Genomic DNA, 19,739 nt, shown 5'->3' with positions numbered 1-19,739 from the left:
ACGACTTCCCTTCATGCTAGACTTCATAAGATCGACAGGGGGTAGATACATGATTTGTCTGGTTTGGATATATCTATACCTTGTTTATCAACTTGAATGCTTACGATATGTCATAAGAAGACAATGTGATTTGGTTTTTCATTTTTCTGATTTTTTGAATATTGTGCCCACCCATTTGTATCTTCATCAAACCTAGGTTTTACCAGGATTTAAACAAGTTTAAAACATGAAATGAAAAGATAAGCCTGGATCCTTCTTAGTCACTCTAAAATGAAGCTTTCGGGAGGTTCTTGAAATTTCCATGTTTGAAACCCAAAACCACTTCTCTTCATGATTGACTTCATAAGACAGAGTTTAGGGTTTTAGGGGTAGATATATACATGATTTTTCTGGTTTGAATATATATGTCTAGACCTTGTTTATCAACTTGAATGCTTACTATATATATGGCATAAGAATGCTATATATGTGCTTTGGTTTTTCATTCTTTTGATTTTTCTGAATTTTTAGGCCCATTTGAATCTTGGTCAAATCCTAGGTTTGACCATGATTTAAACAAGTTTAAAACATGAACATGAAAAGGTAAGCATGGATCCTTCTTAGTCACTCTAAAATAAAGCTTTTGGGATGTTCTTGAAATTTCCATGTTTGAAACCCAAAACGACTTCGATCTCTTTATGCTAGATTTCATAAGACTGAGTTTTAGGGGTTAGGGGGTAGATACATGATTTGTCTAGTTTGAATATGTTCATAGTACTCCCTCTATAGGAACTTGGAGAAAGCAACTGTTGTGCCACACAATTTTGTTGTTTTCCTATTTTTCTTTCATGAAGCTTTACGATGTGGTTCGTGTGTGGGGATCAAGCTCGTAATCTCGTCTCAATTACACAACCAACTACTCTGCTCATCCTTGCATGTAATTAACCAATATAGGAATTTGATTCCACGGAACTTTTTCAGCGTGAAGTCTCCTCCTTAACTCCTCTAGTCTCTACCAAGCCGGCCGCCTCGCTACTTCCCTAGCTTCCTCCCTACAGACACCTCGCCCCGTACGCGAGCTAGGTCCAGCCGGAGATGGGGCACAGCCGCCCCGCCGGAAGAATGCTCAGAGGAAGTCCGGGCAGGAGGACAAGGGTGACGCCATCCCGGATGAACTTCTCGGGCTGGTGTTCCTGCGCCTCACCTCGCCTCTGGATCTCGTCCGCGCCGCGTTCGCCTGCAGGAGCTGGCGCAAGGTCATCGCGGCGGAGGACTTCCGTGTCCTCTCCGCTTGCCACGGCGCGCCATCCTCCATAGTCGCCGGCCACTACCACATCAGCTTCTCCCATTGTCACTATCGGTCGTCTGGCTTGCTGCCCCACTTCGTTCCCTCTTCCTCGTCATGTTGGGCCGGGGTCGCCGCAAATAATCTCGCGCTCGACTTCCTCCCACGGGCGCCAAACGGCGACTTCAGTTTGGAGCTCGCCGACTCTCGGGGCAGCCTCCTACTCCTTGCGGACTTCGACCACACCGAACACGGAAAGCCTTTCGAGCAGCCTTCACGTCTCGTCGTCTGCGATCCCCTGGCAGGTCAGTACGTGACGGTCCCTCCACCCCCTGCTGTTTCGCACACAACATTCGTAAGCTTGTTCCTGGGCGCCGCCCTCCATGGCGAGGACGCTGCGGCGCGCATCGATCTGTCAAATTACGGGGTGACGTGCCTGATCTATCATGACGGCATCCGCAAGACCTGCGTGTTCTCGCCTGGCCCTGGTGGCCACGCTTGGACCTCCTCCGGCGCCATCGTGCCTCTCCACGCCACGCACACAGGCACATCGGATATCCTCTTTGTGGGGTGCAACGCCCGTTTCTTCCAAAGTGGTACGTGTTCGGTGGGCTCGGAAACTTCATTCTTGCTCTCGACGGAGAATCCGGCGAGCTCTCACGCTTCGAGAGAGCTCGAGACGAGGACCGGCTTCACACCGTGCCGATTGAGATCTTGGGCGGGCCCTCGCGCGTGCTGAATTGGTACGTGCTAGAGCTTCCGTGGCCACCTACCTTCCGAGCTTGCTTATCCTAGGATTCTGGCTTCCTGGGTTGGATTAGTGTCGGCCATGGTGCTGTCGACACGGTCTGGAGGTTGAAGACGAAGGGCATCTCAAGGATTTTGTTGTAATTTCGTTTTTGTTCAGGTGTTTTGTACTATTTGATGTTTCTCTTAATGCCAGATGGTTTATTTGCACTAGTCATGCTTGACATAGCTGTACGTTTTGAAGATTACATTTAACTTGTTCATCATGATCCGAACTTCTAACATACTCTTAATGCCAGAGGGTTTATTTGCACTAGTCATACTTGACATAACTTCTAACTTGTTTTGAGTAATACGTAGTATGGTATACTAGAATAGGAGGAGTAACACTTTTCGCATTTGGGCCACACTACCTCCATTTCAAGGAATAAGGCGCACGCGTACTCCAAGAAGTATCTTTTGGTCAGATTACCTTGACCATTGAATTGACAAGACAATACACAGAGCATTGGGGCGTGCTCGATGGTGCTAGCTGCGGCTATACAGACATGTGATAGGCATCGCGGAAGCGTCGCAAATAGAAATCTCATCATATGTTGTGGGGGAGGATGTGTTGGCTCCTGGTTGCGTATGCTCCCTTTAGTTTGAACTGCAACATCTATATATTTTGAAATGTAAAAAAATTCCAAACAAAAAATTAATCTTTTCATCTTCACATGCTAAGAGCGCATAAAGTCTTTCCATAAAAAACTAAATTGTCGTTTGGGCTATGTAAAAAAGATAAAATTTATTGCTAAAAATAAAGCTGTTTGTAATACGGAGTACTTGCTTTTGTCTTCTTACATCAACCACAAAAATTATCGGCTTTTCACGAAACTACACGAACACACATAGATTATCGAGAAGTACATGCGGATTTTTTTGTTAGAATTTTTTGAAAATTAAAAATATGTTTTTTTGGGTCGAGGTAGCATATCCGCCCAATAGCCGAATTAAATTTCCGATTTTATTGGACTGACAATTTCATCGGGAAGACATGGATGCGCGCGAGACGGCGTGCAAGGCAAGGCATCGATTTGACCGGACGTACTTAGGGCAGGTGTCAGGGCTGCAGCGTACTTATTTCGGGCAGGTGAGGTACTAGAACTCAAAGTCCTCCTCAGCGTCTCTCTCTCTCTGTCTTTATTGAGTGTACTAGCGCGCGTTCAGGGACTCAAAGTCAGGGAAATGTTTGAGATGCAAAGTAAGAGAATATTTACCAGAATAATTGGAAGATTAGAAGATTAAGTGGTGAAATCACAACAGATAGGAGCAAGACATGGTGGAAACCGCAAAATATCCTTCCAAATGGTGTTTTTGTGCAACATACGAAGTATGAGGTGGTGGAACTTGAGGCCAGTGACTTTACTTACTCCAAAATGCAACTTTACGTACATGAGCCATCGGATCAAGATCCAACGGACACAGTTGATCCAGAATTTGTAGTCACATTTTAAGTTGCTCAAAAAAAATCGAAAACATTACAGTAAGATATATATCTTTCTTAAGTATTCTAGTAAAGTTTTACTTCATTTGAAAATCAGAAATCCTACACCTACAGAATAATTCTCACGGACCAACCTTACGGACTGCCTCCTCCTTGTGTGATTGGCTGAATCCCTCCCACCTCCCATGATTCTAGGACCTCAATCCCTCCCTTGGCCTCCACGTATGTCCGTAAGGTGAATTCCGTAGAAAATTGTCCGTAGATGTAGCGTTACTCTTTGAAAATTGAGTTTAATTTTAAGTTTAAAATTTGGATCAACCATGTGCGTTGGATCTTGATCGAATGACTCACGTACAAGTCGCCAGTGAAGTCACTGGATCTCGTTCCTTGGTGGAATCTGCAATTCCCTCGCCTATATATACTATACAAGTCGAAGACTACGACCCTCTATCCCTATCTCCTTCACATCCTCTAAATTCATATTCCCATTTAGAATCGTTGGGCATGGAGGTCCCCCCTGGTAGCTTTAGAGCTTTTGTCGACGATGCTAAATTGAGAAGACTGCTCACCTGCGGTTTGTGCTCTCAATCCGCACAACCTCCATTTTGGCGGGTTAGTACTTTCTTCACTAGGTTCATCAAGATGTATTTTAATTTGGGCTAACAGTCGTGTTAATTTCCTTGTATTAAGCAGTGTTGTTCGTGCAAGAAGGTTGCATGCGACAGCAGCGCTAGGACCCTGCCCGGTGGCGCGTGCCCGGGATGCTGTGGCGTCTTCCAAGGTGAAAGTCCTCCATCTGAAAGCATGGACTTTTCCCGTGAATGTGTTATGGAAAAGAATGTGGTGAGAAGAACGTTCATCTGCGGTTTGTGCTCTCAAATCGCACGACGTCCACTATACTTAGGGTTAGTACTTTCTTCACTAGGTTGTACCCAGCTGTATTTTTCTTTGGGCCAACAGTCATGTAAATTTCCTTGTATTAAGCAGTGCATTCGCATGGGGGAGGGACATCACATTGCATGCGGAAGCTGCTTAAGAAACCTGCCCAGTCTCGTGTGCCCGAATCGGCGACGACATCTACGAAGAGGATGAGGATTTAAGTAGATTTGCCTCCTTGTTTAAGGTGGATTGCAGCAACGATGGTTGCGACATGAGCGGCGACTTGCTCGAATACTTTCAACATGAGGCGACGTGCCCGCATGCGCCAACGAGACGGTAGGTGGTTGATCTTGCCGGTCTCGATGGAGAAGATGATCGCGCTTTGAGGCTAATCTGAGCTCGGTGGAGAAGGACCGGATGGAGTTTCCTTTTCTAGAACTAGAGTTCTTTTTGTACTTTTGGATGTCTTGTCTGTAGTTTCCTTTTACTTGGAGGGTCCTCCTAGCTTGCGATCTGTAATCCCACCGTCATCATAATATAAAAGCAAAGGTCGCCAGGTCCTTCGGGACATTTCTGTGTTCAAAAAATGTATTTATGTGTGCGATGTTGTATCATCTATTACCATGATTAGTTTGAACGTGTCCATGTCCTAGAACAAAACTTCGGCATGATGTGTCTTTGATTGTGGCAAAGGAACTTTTCCATGATGTATTAGCTAATGGTTTTTTCCTATAAGATTTGCACTACAAGATTCCTATATGAATAGTTCCTATGAATCAAATGACTTGTATAGGAATTTTTCCCATAAGAACCAAATCCAACATAATTCCTATGACAATCATATGAATCAAAGGAGCATGATTCCCATAGGATTCAAGTAGACATGACATCCCAATTCTATGATTTTCCTTTTCCTATACTTTCCATTTCCTATGAACCAAAGGAGGCCTAACTAGTTGGCCATACTGAAACAATTGCCAAATAAATGCCGTGCATCCTATGGCCCCCGTGAGTTTGACCTAAATTTGAAATCATGGTAAAAGGTGCTTAAAATAGGCAAATAAAAGCATGTAGACAATTTTTTTTTGGATGTACTACCTAGGGAAAATACCAAACATGTCATAATGCAAACTGTGTTTTAGAGAGTAGCCCTTCAAAAAAGTTGGCATCCACTTGTTGATTTTGCTATCGACATGACAAAATAACTGATCAGATGACCAAGTGGTAAAAATTGCAACAGATTAGACCACCACATGGTGGAAACTGCTAAAAATCATGAAAACTGCGAAGAAAAAGTTAAAGTGGTGGTTTGTGCAGCATATGGAGGATTGAGTAGTAGAAGTTGGATGTGCACTACCGTGTGCCCGTGGTAATGTTCGCCTATTATGATTATGCTAAGAAAAAACTCTGCTGAAACTGTCCCGAGCTGATTTGACGAGACAAAATACAGCTACACGGCGTGCAAGGGAAAGTCTCTCCACTTGATAATCTCTGTTGAAAAACTCGCACGTCTTGTGAAATGTGAAGGCTGCACGCGTGGGGAAGGGAGACGCAAACGCCGCACCGCATCATTAGTAGTATTATACCTTTCTCTCCTCAGGCACCCCGGCTGGCCGCCCGCCGCAATAGTTCCTTGCATAGCGCTTGCCGTCTCCTCCAAAAACCCCCAGCGCACTTGCATCCGCCATCCACCTAAATCCACCGCCGAGTACCTTTCTGTCCTCACCACCGCCGCTGCGCCTATTCCCCTGTCCAGCAGATCCGCTCTGCTACCTGCTACACACTTCGAGCATACGACTGCGGCGTTGCGTGTGTCGCCGCCGTGTCAGATGGAGGCGGAGCCGCTCAACTCCCGAAGGCGGGTCGAGCCAGATCGGGAAGATCCTCCGTCGAGCCTCGACCTCATCAGCCGCCTCCCCGACGAGATGCTGCACATCATCATCTCCCTCCTGCCCATGATATCCGCTGTAAGGACAACATTGCTCTCCAAACGGTGGCGCCACCTCTGGCGCTCCGTCCCACTTAACCTCCTCGTCGGCGACAACGACCTCATCAGCCGCCTACCGGACCAGATTCTCCACATCATCATCTCCCACCTGCCCACTATATCCGCTGTAAGCACAACCTTGGTCTCCAAACGGTGGCGCCACCTCTGGCACTCCGTCCCACTTAACCTCGAGATCGACGACCAACTCGCCAAGCAAAACCACAAACGCATCGCCGCGGTCTCCAGTATCCTCGCCGCTCACCCTGGCCCCGCCGTAAGCGTGTCAATCGACCCCTTCGTAACCACTTGCAAGGTCGACACCACGCTCGACAGCTGGTTCCGGTCCAGCACCCTATCTTGCGTCGAGAACCTCGTATTCGATCTTTGGAACAGGTGATGCGCTCCTTCCCGCTCTCCGCGTCCCGCTGCGCTCCCACGCTGCGCATTGTCGCATTTCTTCTTGTTATTTGCCCGAGATTCATGCCAACTCCATGCTTCTTTCCCCCAACTCAAAAGGCTCTTGCTCTATGACGTCTACATCTGTAAGGCGACGAACATCGACCGCCTGTTCACCCGTTGTATTGTGCTCGAGGCACTTCACCTTGAGGGGGTCCACGGGTTCACCCAACTCAACATTCAAATGCCAAATCTTCGTACAATTAGTGTGGCTAGCTATTGGAAACGCAACACCACCGAACTTATTCAGTTAGACACGGTGCAAATTATGGATGCATCTTGCCTCGAGAGATTGGTCATATGTGTTCATGATGTTCCACTACTAATCCAGGTCGCCAACGCACCAAAGTTGATGGTGTTGGGCTTTGCGTCGTACCCTGGCTGCCAACTTGTTATTGGACGCATAAACTTTTTGGTAGAACAGCCTTCTTCTTGTTGAATTAACTCACATTTTTGTTATTTTTTTTGACATATGTACCATTGTCCTGTAGAGGATGATGCCCATAAGCTTGGAAAATTCTCTGTGCACAGTGAAGAACTTGGTTCTAAAATCTGACGGCCCTCGTCTGGATCAACTACTTGCATTTCTTAGATGCTTTCCCTGCACGGAGAAGCTATATATCCAGGTAAATTCGTTGTTGTTAACTGTTTACCACTATGAGCAAAAACTGTAGAGTTACATGGAGTTAACTTTGTTATTAGCCTAGATCAGTTGAACAATTGTACTAGAAGAACATCCACAATGGAGTTATATTATGTTGGTTCAAAACTAAACTTCTTGTCATACAATGTGTTGTATCTTGTGCATCTGTGAAGTTTCATATAAACACATGATAATATGTGATCTGTGTAAAAAAGAGAAGACATATGTAAATAGTGTGACTTACTATTTACACATCATTTGTTCTTTTTTTTGTGTAGATCACATATTATCATATTTTTGGATGAAACTTCACAGAAGCACATGATAGAACACAATGTATGTCCAGACTTTTAGTTTACATTTTTTTTTGGAAACTTGGAAGTGTCAAAAGAAAAATGGGGTGTACCCGCAACTAGTTGCGGATTGGAGTTTCCCATGTTGGTAACCTTTCCCCAACTTTACAATGACAATAACAGATGTAAAAAAGTGCATCTATCAAATTGGAACGTGTCGAGGATTATGTTGTTCCACGGTCCTCAATTAACACATGATTCAACTCACCCGAGATATTCATTAGTTGATAGCTATGAAGTACTTTGTTATTGTACTGACTACTTAATTTGACTTCTTTGCGGTTTTATAGAACCGGCAATAAGGTTCATGTGTTGCATAATGAGCCACTGTCCCATTGAATGCCTTGATCTCCACCTCAAAGAAATTTCGATTTCGACTACCGAGGAAGGAGAAATGATGTTATTGTCTCGAGGTTCTTTATACGTAACACTAGAATGCTCAAAGTAATGAATTTTGGTGTAAGATATCATCACAAGAAGATCTGGTGGGATACCCGGTTCAAGCAGCTAGACACGAAGAACACCGCTTATAGAGATGTTGATTTTCAGTTTGGATATTTACCATCCTTAGATAAGTTCAGCTCGGACGGTGTTCTTAGCTGGTTGGTACATGACTTGTCAGTGGCTGATCCCTTTGCTAGAGGGATATATGCAAGAGATGGGCCAATTTCGCATAGTGTTAGTTTAACTCCCTATATTTTGTACTTGGTCCGAACAATATATTTTATCACTCTGTTAATGTAGTTCAGACTTGATGTTATTCTTGTGAACATGGTCTAATATTCTAATGCTTTCGCGATGTATGTACTACTAGTGATATATACAGAAGCTAGCAATTGGTTGACAAAATTTACTAAAAAAAGCCTTGTTCACATTCAGTTCGTCAATGCTAGTGTTCACAGAGGAAAGGTTTATTGTTCACGAGAGGTGACATGTGGGGCCCATGAGCCACGAGAGTCCTCAAAGTTTCAAAGGCGGCAGGGGATAAAAAAAGGAAGTAGCCACAAATTAGGGTAAAAAATAACTCCAAGAAAGGAAACTTTTTTTGTAAATAGAGGACGACATGCGGGTCCCATTTTGCACGGGATCGAAAGAAAAAAGGCAAGTGACCAAATATCAGGAGTCAAAAATAATCCACGAAAAGAAACTTTTATTGTACATAGAGGATGACATGTGGGTCCCATTTTGCAATAGCGGTCTCATAGTTTCCAGGCGGCACAGGATCAAAAGAAAAAGGAAGTAGCCAGAAATCAGGGTGTCAAAAAATCCATGAAAAGAAAGATTTCAAATGGTCTGCATCTCGGACATCTCGGGCCTTCGAACTATCGTCTTTGGAAGCCTTTTGACTCGTACAATTTAAGCCCACTCCAAAACAGGAAAGTCCAATGCTTGGCAAAAACAAAAAACAAGGAGATTCAGCATATAAGTTTGTTTATGTAAAAACAAAGATTTAATTTATCCCTTTGCAATAGCTCAGAGCGAAATACACTGTTTATTGTCTGCAAAATAATCAAGATATCACATGTTTCTTGTACGGGGAGGCTGACATTAGGGACCCATGAGCCAGCAGCGTCGTCAACGTTTTAAAGGCGGCAGGAGATCGAAAGAAAAAATAAGCCAAAAATCAGTTGGTAAACAAAACCAAGAAAAGAAACATTTACCTTTCTGAGGGGATGACATGCGGGACCCATGAGGCAGCAGCATCCTCAACTATTCCAAGGCGGCAGGGGATCAAAAGAAAAAGGAAATAGCCAGAAATTAAGTAGGGTAAAAAATAAATCCAACAAAGGAAACTTTTATTGTTCATAGAGGATGACATGCGGGACCCATGAGCCAGCAGCCTCAACGTTTCAAAGTCGGCATGAGATCGAAAGAAAAAGACAAGTGACCAAATATCAGGAGCCAAAGATAATCCAAGAAAAGAAACTTTATTGTACATAGAGGATGACATGCGGGTCCCATTTAGCAGCAGCTGTATCAACGTTTGAGAGGCGGCAGGCGATCGAAAGAAAAAGGCAAGTGACCAAATATGTGGTGCCAAAAAAATTCCAAGAAAAGAAAGTTTTATTGTACATAGAGTATGACATGCGGGTCCCATTTTGTAGCAGCGGTCTCAACGCTTCCAAGGCGGCACAGGACCAAAAGAAAAATGAAGTAGCCAGAAATCAGGGGTTGAAAAAAATCCAAGAAAAGAAAGATTTCAATTGGGCTGCATCTGGACATCTGGGCCTTCGAACTATCTTGCTGGGCCTTTTGACTCGTACAATTTTAGCCCACTCCAAAACAGGAAAGTTCGGATTTTTTTTAAAAAAAACAGGAAAGTCCTATGCTTCGGAAAAACAAAAAACAAGGAGATTCAACATATAAGTTTGTTTATGTAAATATAAAGATTTAATTTATCAGTTTGCAATAGCTCAGTGCGAAATACAATGTTTATTGTCTGCAAAATAAGATATCACATGTTTCTTGTACGGGAGGTCGACATCGGGACCCATGAGCCGACAACGTCGTCAACGTTTCAAAGGCGGCAGGGGATCGAAAATAAAAAAACCAAAAATAAGTTGGTAAAAAAAATCCAAGAAAAGAAAACATTTATCATTCTGAGAGGATGACCTGCGGGACCCATGAGGCAGCAGCATCCTCAACGTTTATTGTTTATAGAGGCTGACATGTGGGACCCATGAGCCAGCAGCGTCGTCAACGTTTTAAAGGCGGCAGGAGATCGAAAGAAGAAAAAAAAGCCAAAAATCAGTTGGTAAACAAAATCCAAGAAAAGAAACATTAACCTTTCTGAGAGGATGACATGCGGGACCCATGAGGCAGCAGCATCCTTAACGATTCCAAGGCGCCAGGGGTTCAAAAGAATAAAAGGAAATATCCGTAAATTAATTAGGGGTCAAAAATAAATCCACCAAAGGAAACTTTTATTGTTCATAGAGGATGACATGTGGGACCGACCATGCCAACAACGTCCTCATCGTTTCAAAGGGGGCAGGGGATCGAAGAAAAAGGCAAATAGCCGTAAATTAGGGGTCAAAAATAACGCCAAGAAATGAAACTTTTATTTTTCTTAGAGGATGACATGCGGGACCCATGAGCCAGCAGCTTACTCAACGTTTCAAAGGCGGCATGAGATCGAAAGAAAAAGGCAAGTGACCAAATATCAGAGCCAAAAATAATCCAAGATTTATTGTACATAGAGGATGACATGTGGGTCCCATTTTGCGGCGGCGGTCTCAATGTTTGAAATGCGGCTTGAGATCAAAAGAAAAAGAAAGTAGCTAGTAATTAGGGGTCAAAAAAATCCAAGAAAGAAAGTTGATGGACATAGAGGATGACATGCGGGTCCCTTGAGCCAGCAGCTTACTCAACGTTTCAAAGGGGGCGAGAGGGGATCAAAAGAAAAAGGCAAGCCAAAAATCAGAGGGTAAAAAATATCCAACAAAGGAAAGTTTTATAGCACATAGAGGATGACATGCGGGTCCCATGAGCCGCGGGTTCCTCAACGTTTCAAACGTGGCATGAGATCGAAAGAAAAAGGCAAGTGACCAAATATCAGGAGCCAAAAATAATCCAAGCAAAGAAACTTGATTGTACATACAGGATGACATGCGGGTCCCATTGTGCGGCAGTGGTCCCAACGTTTCAAATGCGGCTTGAGATCAATAGAAAATGAAAGTAGCCAGAAATTAGGGGGTCAAAACAAACTCCAAGAAAGGAAAGCTTTATCGTTCATACAGTGACATGTGGGACCTATGAGCCACAGCTTACTAAACGTTTCAAAGGCGGCGGGGATCAAAAGAAAAAGGAAATAGCCAAAAATCCAAGAAATCAAACTTTTATTGTACATAGAGGATGACATGCGGGTCCCATGAGCCCAGATTCCTCAACGTTTCAAACGTGGCATGAGATCGAAAGAAAAAGGCAAGTGACCAAATATCGAGCCAAAAATAATCCAAGAAAAGAAACTTTATTGTACATAGAGGATGACATGCGGGTCCCATTTTGCGGCGGTCTCAACGTTTCCAAGGCGGCACAGACCAAAAGAAAAATGATGTAGCCGAGAAATCGGGGGTGAAAAAAATACAAGAAAATAAAGATTTCAATTGGGTGGATCTGGACATCTGGGCCTTCGAACTATCCTTCGGGCCTTTTGACTCGTACAATTTCAGCCCACTCGAACATGAAAGTTCGGATTTTTCTCAAAAAAAAAAAAAAAAAACAGAAAGTCCTATGCTTCGCCAAAACAAAAAACAAGGAGATTCAAGATATAAGTTGTAACAATAAAGATTTAATTTATCCGTTTGCAATAGCTCGAGCGAAATACACTGTTTATTGTCCGCAAAATAATCAAGATATCACATGTTTCTTGTACGGGGAGGTCGACATCGAGGACCCATGAGCCGACGTCGTCAACGTTTCAAAGGCGAGGGTCGAAAATAAAAAATAAAAATCAGTTGGTAAAAAATCCAAGAAAAGAAAACATTTATCGTTACGAGAGGATGACATGCGGGACCGATGAGGCGTGACATCCTCAACGTTTCCAAGGCGGCGAGGGATCAAAAGAAAAAAAGGAAATAGCCGTAAATTAATTAGGGGTATAAAATAAATCCACCAAAGGAAACTTTTATTGTTCATAGAGGATGACATGTGGGACCGACACACAATGTCCTCATCGTTTCAAAGGGGGCGGGGATCGAAATAAAAAGGCAAATAGCCAGAAATTAGGGTCAAAAATAACTCCAAGAAAGGAAACTTTTATTGTTCGTAGAGGATGACATGCGGGACCCATGAGCCACAGCCTTACTCAACGTTTCAAAGGCGGCATGAGATCGAAAGAAAAAGGCAAGTGACCAAATATCGAGCCAAAAATAATCCAAGATTTATTGTACATAGAGGATGACATGTGGGTCCCATTTTGCGTGACGGTCTCAATGTTTGAAATGCGGCTTGAGATCAAAAGAAAAAGAAAGTAGCTAGTAATTAGGGGGTCAAAAAATCCAAGAAAAGAAAGTTGATGGACATAGAGGATGACGTGCGGGTCCCTTGAGCCAGCACTTACTCGACGTTTCAAAGGGGCGGGGGATCAAAAGAAAAAGGCAAGCCAAAAATCAGCGGGTGAAAAAATCCAACAAAGGAAACTTTTATAGCACATAGAGGATGACATGCGGGTCCCATGAGCCAAGGTTCCTCAACGTTTCAAACGTGGCATGAGATCGAAAGAAAAAGGCAAGTGACCAAATATCAGAGCCAAAAATAATTCAAGAAAAGAAACATGATTTACATAGAGGATGACATGCGGGTCCCATTTAGCGGCGGTATCACCGTTTGAGAGGCGACGGGGATCGAAAGAAAAAGGCAAGTGACCAAATATGAGGTGTCCAAAAAATCCAAGAAAAGAAAGTTTTATAGTACATAGAGGATGACATGCGGGTCCCATTTAGCAGCGTTATCACCGTTTGAGAGGCGGCGGGGATCGAAAGAAAAAGGCAAGTGACCAAATATGAGGTGCCAAAAAATCCAAGAAAAGAAAGTTTTATAGTACATAGAGGATGACATGCGGGTCCCATGAGTAAGCGACTTACTCAACGTTTCCAAGGAGGCAGGCATCAAAAGAAAAAGGAAATAGACAAAAATCAGAGAGTGAAAAAATCCCTAGAAAATAAACTTTTATAGCACATAGAGGATGACATGCAGTCCCATGAGCCACAGGTTCCTCAACGTTTCAAACGTGGCATGAGATCGAAAGAAAAAACGCAAGTGACCAAATATCGAGCCAAAAATAATCCAAGAAAAGAAAGTTTTATAGTACATAGAGGATGACATGCGGGTCCCATTTAGCAAGACGGTATCACCGTTTGAGAGGCGGCAGGGGATCAAAAGAAAAAACAAATTGCCAAAAATCAGAGGGTGAAAAAAAACCAAGAAAATAAACTTTTATAGCACATAGAGGATGACATGCGGGTCCCATGAGCCAGCAGGTTCCTCAACGTTTCAAACGTGGCATGAGATCGAAAGAAAAAGGCAAGTGACCAAATTTGAGGTGCCAAAAAAAACTCCAAGAAAAGAAAGTTTTATAGTACATAGAGGATGACATGCGGGTCCCATTTAGCGGCGGTATCACCGTTTGAGAGGCGGCAGGGGATCGAAAGAAAAAGGCAAGTGACCAAATTTGAGGTGCCAAAAAAAACTCCAAGAAAAGAAAGTTGATTGCACATAGAGGATGACATGCGGGTCCCATTTAGCAGCAGCGGTCTCAACGTTTCCAAGGCGGCAAGGGATCAAAAGAAAAAGGAAGTAGCCAGAAATCAGGGGGTCAAAAAAAATCCAAGAATAGAAAGAATTTTGGTTCATAGAGGATGACATGCGGGACCCATGATCCTGCATCGTAAACGGCTCGATCGGAGAACGTTGAACGAGATGGCGCGATCGAGAAAAAAAACAATGCCAGAGAGGCTGCCATCTGGGCCCTACATCCCTCGGCGGTGCGGATTTGCGTTGACTCGGCCGGCGAACCCGAGAATTCGCGATGCACCACGTCCCGGGCCACCATACGCGACGTTTTGGCCGCTTTCGTCGGGCTAGGTGGCCTCAAAAACGAGAAAAAAAAAAGTTTTGACATGCACCACGGAGGGACCAAAATCGTCGGCCATGGTACACCAGCAACCACGGCGCGACTTCAACTTCGTCGGCCATGGCAACTTTTCTTGTAGTGTATAGTTACAGTGTAGTTAAGTTGTTTTTGTAGGATAACGTTGCATAGAAAACAAAAATTTTCCTATCGCGAACACGCAATCCAAGCCAAGATGCAATCTAGAAGACGGTAGCAACGAGGGGATGATCAAGACTAACCCTTGAAGAGATTCCAAAGCCTATAAGAGTAGGCTCTTATTGCTGCGGTAGACGATCACTTGCCGCTTGCAAAAGCGCGTAGAAGATCTTGATCACGATCGGTTCCGGCGCCACGAACGGGCAGCACCTCCGTACTCGGTCACACGTTCGGTTGTTGATGAAGACGACGTCCACCTCCCCGTTCCAGCGGGCAGCGGAAGTAGTAGCTCCTCTTGAATCCGACAGCACGACGGCGTGGTGTCGGTGGCGGTGAAGAAGTCCGGCGGAGCTTCGCTAAGCTACGCGGGAGATATGGAGGAGAGGGGGGCGGCTAGGGTTTGGGAGGGGGTGGCCGGCCACTCAAGGGGGGCCGGCTTGTGGTCTTGGGGTGGCCGGCCCCCTCCCTTGGCCCCTCATTATATAGGTGGATCCCCAAGGGTTGGTGTCCAAGTCTTCGAATAAGACCCGAACCAAAAACCTTCCATAAGAGGGGGAAACCTAGCCCATCTAGGACTCCCACCAAAAGTGGGGTTTCCACCTCCCATATGGGGGGGTGGCCGGCCCCCTAAGGGGGAGTCCACTTGGGACTCCTCCCCCACTAGGGTTGGCCGGCCATGGAGGTGGAGTCCCATGTGGACTCCACCTTCCTTGGTGGTTTCTTCCGGACTTTCCTAGAACCTTCTAGAACCTTCCATAGAACCTTCCGCGACATTTTAATTCACATAAAATGACATCCTATATATGAATCTTATTCTCCGGACCATTCCGGAACTCCTCGTGATGTTCGGGATCTCATCCGGGACTCCGAACAAAATATTCGAACTCCATTCCATATTCAAGTTCTACCATTTCAACATCCAACTTTAAGTGTGTCACCCTACGGTTCGTGAACTATGCGGACATGGTTGAGTACTCACTCCGACCAATAACCAATAGCGGGATCTGGAGATCCATAATGGCTCCCACATATTCAACGATGACATTAGTGATCGAATGAACCATTCACATACATTACCAATTCCCTTTGTCTCGCGATATTTTACTTGTCCGAGGTTTGATCATCGGTATCACTCTATACCTTGTTCAACCTCGTCTCCTGACAAGTACTCTTTACTCGTAGCGTGGTATGTGGTCTCTTATGAACTTATTCATATGCTTGCAAGACATTTAGACGACATTCCACCGAGAGGGCCCAGAGTATATCTATCCGTCATCGGGATGGACAAATCCCACTGTTGATCCATATGCCTCAACTCATACTTTCCGGATACTTAATCCCACCTTTATAACCACCCATTTACGCAGTGGCGTTTGATGTAATCAAAGTACCTTTCCGGTATAAGTGATTTACATGATCTCATGGTCATAAGGACTAGGTAACTATATATCGAAAGCTTATAGCAAATAACTTAATGACGAGATCTTATGCTACGCTTAATTGGGTGTGTCCATTACATCATTCATATAATGATATAACCTTGTTATTAATAACATCCAATGTTCATGATTATGAAACTAATCATCCATTAATCAACAAGCTAGTTTAAGAGGCATACTAGGGACTTCTTGTTGTCTACATATCACACATGTACTAATGTTTCGGTTAATACAATTATAGCATGATATATAAACATTTATCATAAACATAAAGATATAAATAATAACCACTTTATTATTGCCTCTAGGGCATTTCTCCTTCAGTTTTTGGCATGTTTAGTCAAGGTGTCATGTGTAGATCTGGCCACTCTGCTCACCATGAATAATGCGGTTGATTGTACTTCCTCATTCTTGTAATTTTTCCTGAATTTATATCTCCCATTTCCTCTTATAACCAGGTTGTGGGATATCAGGATATGGTACTGTATATTGGTATCCAACATCGTTTACTTGAGGATCGGTAGCATTTTGGGGTGCATGGTCACTTTGGTGAGCATATCATTGTGCATCTCAACATGAACACCGAAATGGTGATCTGCCCACCGCGTCACCTGAGGGAGTTAGGGTGGTAGCGACGCCACCGACGTGGAGGTGAAATGGCGAGCAGGGAGCACCGAGGACAAAGACACCCACGTCGAACACAGGTACGGCGGCGACCATCGGTTACGCGCGGCGGTGCGTAGGTACGTCACCTGACCTCTTCCTCCTCTACTCCCCTCTCCCTCTATGGCCTTACCTCTTCTCTCTCGGTTTGCGAGCACAGTGGCGGCGGGATTATCTCGACCTTTGCCGGCGCGTCCTCTGCTCCACAGCTTTAGCCAGCGGCATACGTTGGCCGCCGACGCGATCTTGGCCCCACTACCACATTCAAACGGTGAAAAGATTGGTGGGTGTCCGGGGTCAGCACCACGGCAGGGCGCCATGCCCCTGCTGGTCCTCGGGGGTTCTATCCAAGCCCAGCAAGGAAATGAGACTTGAGATCCTGAGCTCGTTTTGCTGCAGGGATGGGTATGAACTGACCATCAGATTACTGATTGGATCATTCCATTACGTCAAGCATCACTCGATATTTTTGTCTTTAAACAAATCTGACACCTACTCATGAATTACAGACAGTTGACGGCCTTGAAGAGAGCCGGATGAGGGAAAGCTGCTGCCAGGGAAGAACAGAGAGTACGGGATGTGCATCTCAGTACACCAAGGTTTCTTAATTAATATGTAGCATGTCTTAACAAAGCATGAATGTGTTCGGTTTGGTTTGTTTTATGTATTTTAAACATGTCTGTACTGCTTCCACTATTCTAATATGCGAATATGTATATGTAAAGACTGGGCGGTTCAGTTGATGTTCTTCGGTTTAATTAGTGATTGAAGAAGGAACGGAGAGAAAAGGCTTTTGCAGCTTTTGCACTGTCTTTCAGTTAGTGAACAGAACCAAATTGAGTGACAGTTCTTGATCTTCGGTTTTCAGAGTGCAATGTATCATTTAATTTCTTTACGACACTCTGCTCATCAGAGTTAGTACTCCTCTTAGTGCAGCAACCCTTTATTGTTCTATCATCCACACCTCTTAATTACTGCTGGACCTTCTATTCAGACTAATGGATTGTTTTCATAAGATTCAGACTGGCTGTGAGTAACTCACAGCAAGCTGAGAGGACAAAGAATTGGCTATTGTCTTCTCCACTGTGTAGGTAATTAAAAGTGCAACGTATTGGCTTAATTACTTATACATTTCTTTGGGTACTTTCGATGTAAGAATCAGAGTATATATGTATTTGTAGTGCAATGTTTTACTTCTCCATTTGAATGCTTTCCTAAGGTGTCTTCTTTCCAGTAGTACAACCATATGCTATGCATTTCAGCTCCCAGGACACGCATACAGGCAATTCAGTCATGAAAACACTTTTGCAACCAAATCTAAAGCAACATTCCCCTAGATACACAGACTAGCAATTTAGCAGCAGAGACAGAAGAAGTGTACCAGGCCGGCGCCGCCCCCCGCCCAGGTGTAGCTTCTCCACTCCTCCATCTCCATCAGGCCGAACTCCGGCTGGAGGATTGGCCCAGCGGCGCCTCTTCATCTGCCCCTTCCTCCACTGATCCACTCCTCCCTCTTCCTCGAGCCGAGTTCCACCTCGAGGAGGCCGGGCGGCGCCCCTCTATTTCTCTCTCTCTCCCTCCAATCCTCTTCCTCGGGTCGACCTCCACCTAGAGCAGGCAGATGACCACTCTGGTACGCCTCCAGGCCGATTATCGTGACTAGGATGTGCATCACACTGGGCCGCCGTGGGCGACTGGGCGGAAGCGACGAACGGAGATAACCTCGGCATCGGGCGCAGGAGCACGGCGCGTCGGCCGGTCGCCTGAGTTCGAGCTAGCTAGCTACTGTTACGTTCTTCTGAACACTACCGAGCTAGACAGAGGTAGGTGACGGCAAGCCGATCTACTCTTTTTTTTTTTTTCTTTTCCTGAAACAAACACGGAAGCCACTCACTGATTCACCGGCGACACTCCCACTGCTTCCTTATTTCACACAACAGCGGCCATCGGCAATGTCACGTTACACTCTAAATGAGTCTAAAAAACGGCCCGCCTGCAGCCATATGTTTTAGATGTTCCTTCATCAGATTTTTAAATTAAACTCCAAGCCATGTGATAAGCTTTTTTAATACAAACCCTTATTCACTATCTCTATGACTATCTATATATTACCACCATTTTCGGCAACTTTTCAACCTCTACACTAGCCACGTACAGAGATTCATAAAACATGCATCGTATATAATACGGCATGAACATATTTAGAATACGCTCTTGGATATAAATAATGAACAGATAACCACAGCCGTCATAGCAACAACGCGGTTATTTTACTAAACACAAAGACAATTTCTACACTGAACGTAAGCCCTAGCCTACTTGCTCAAACTCATGAATACCGTCATGGACCACCATCGAAGCAAAGTTCTTGATTTGCTGTTATGCTTGATCTGCAGCTCCTACGTGACAATAAACATATCCATGCTTTGTGTATCGTATCCACTCTAAAGATACCATAACTGAACAACAAAAAGAACTGCACATGAACACATGCCAAAAAATATACCCGCCATGCCAGCCTCTTATTAATAAAGATAAACTCCTAAAAAATACAAAATTCGCTGAACATTAACCTTGGCATATTTTGCCAGTGTGTTAGCCGCCCATGCAACAACACCATCAAACCGAGGCACATCACTCTGCTAAAAAAACAACAATGATTGATGAACTATTGGCTTTCTTCATTATTAGACGATAACAACCATCATCAATAAAACATTTCTCCCACAACGTAGACAGCACGGGCGCGGCGTGCGCCGCGCCGCACACTTCCTAGTATATTTTATGTTGCATTTAGTGTTGAATATATAAGAAAATTAACATATGATTTAATCCGAACAGATAATTAACATAGCATAATCATAAAGGAAGTAACAAAACTAATCATGCAAACTAACGGGGTAGATGAACAGATAGCATCTAAACAAGATAAATCTATCGTATTGTGTCTTTTCTTCTCCCCGTATTCATGTAGCCTTGCTATTTTTTTGTGACACATTATTCTACAGGCTGGCATTGCTTACTGGAGACACACATCAGCAGAGCATGCGTAT

The 19,739-nt window shown here is 44.3% G+C and overlaps 1 long non-coding RNA gene across 3 annotated transcripts in view; it reads left to right on the top strand.

Moving 5' to 3' along the window:
• Positions 1 to 17,540, top strand: part of LOC127330929 (uncharacterized) — a 55,658-nt gene extending 38,118 nt beyond the window's left edge. For all 3 annotated transcript variants that reach the window (XR_007869466.2, XR_007869467.2, XR_011751256.1), the window contains 2 exons: positions 16,482 to 17,091; positions 17,196 to 17,540. This is a non-coding gene — a long non-coding RNA (uncharacterized lncRNA). The remainder of the gene's footprint in view (positions 1 to 16,481; positions 17,092 to 17,195) is intronic.
• Positions 17,541 to 19,739: the final 2,199 nt, after the last annotated feature.

This window comes from Lolium perenne, chromosome 2 (assembly GCF_019359855.2).
Source record: "Lolium perenne isolate Kyuss_39 chromosome 2, Kyuss_2.0, whole genome shotgun sequence".
Taxonomy (NCBI): domain Eukaryota; kingdom Viridiplantae; phylum Streptophyta; class Magnoliopsida; order Poales; family Poaceae; genus Lolium; species Lolium perenne.
This window is presented reverse-complemented; position numbering and strand designations above follow the sequence as displayed.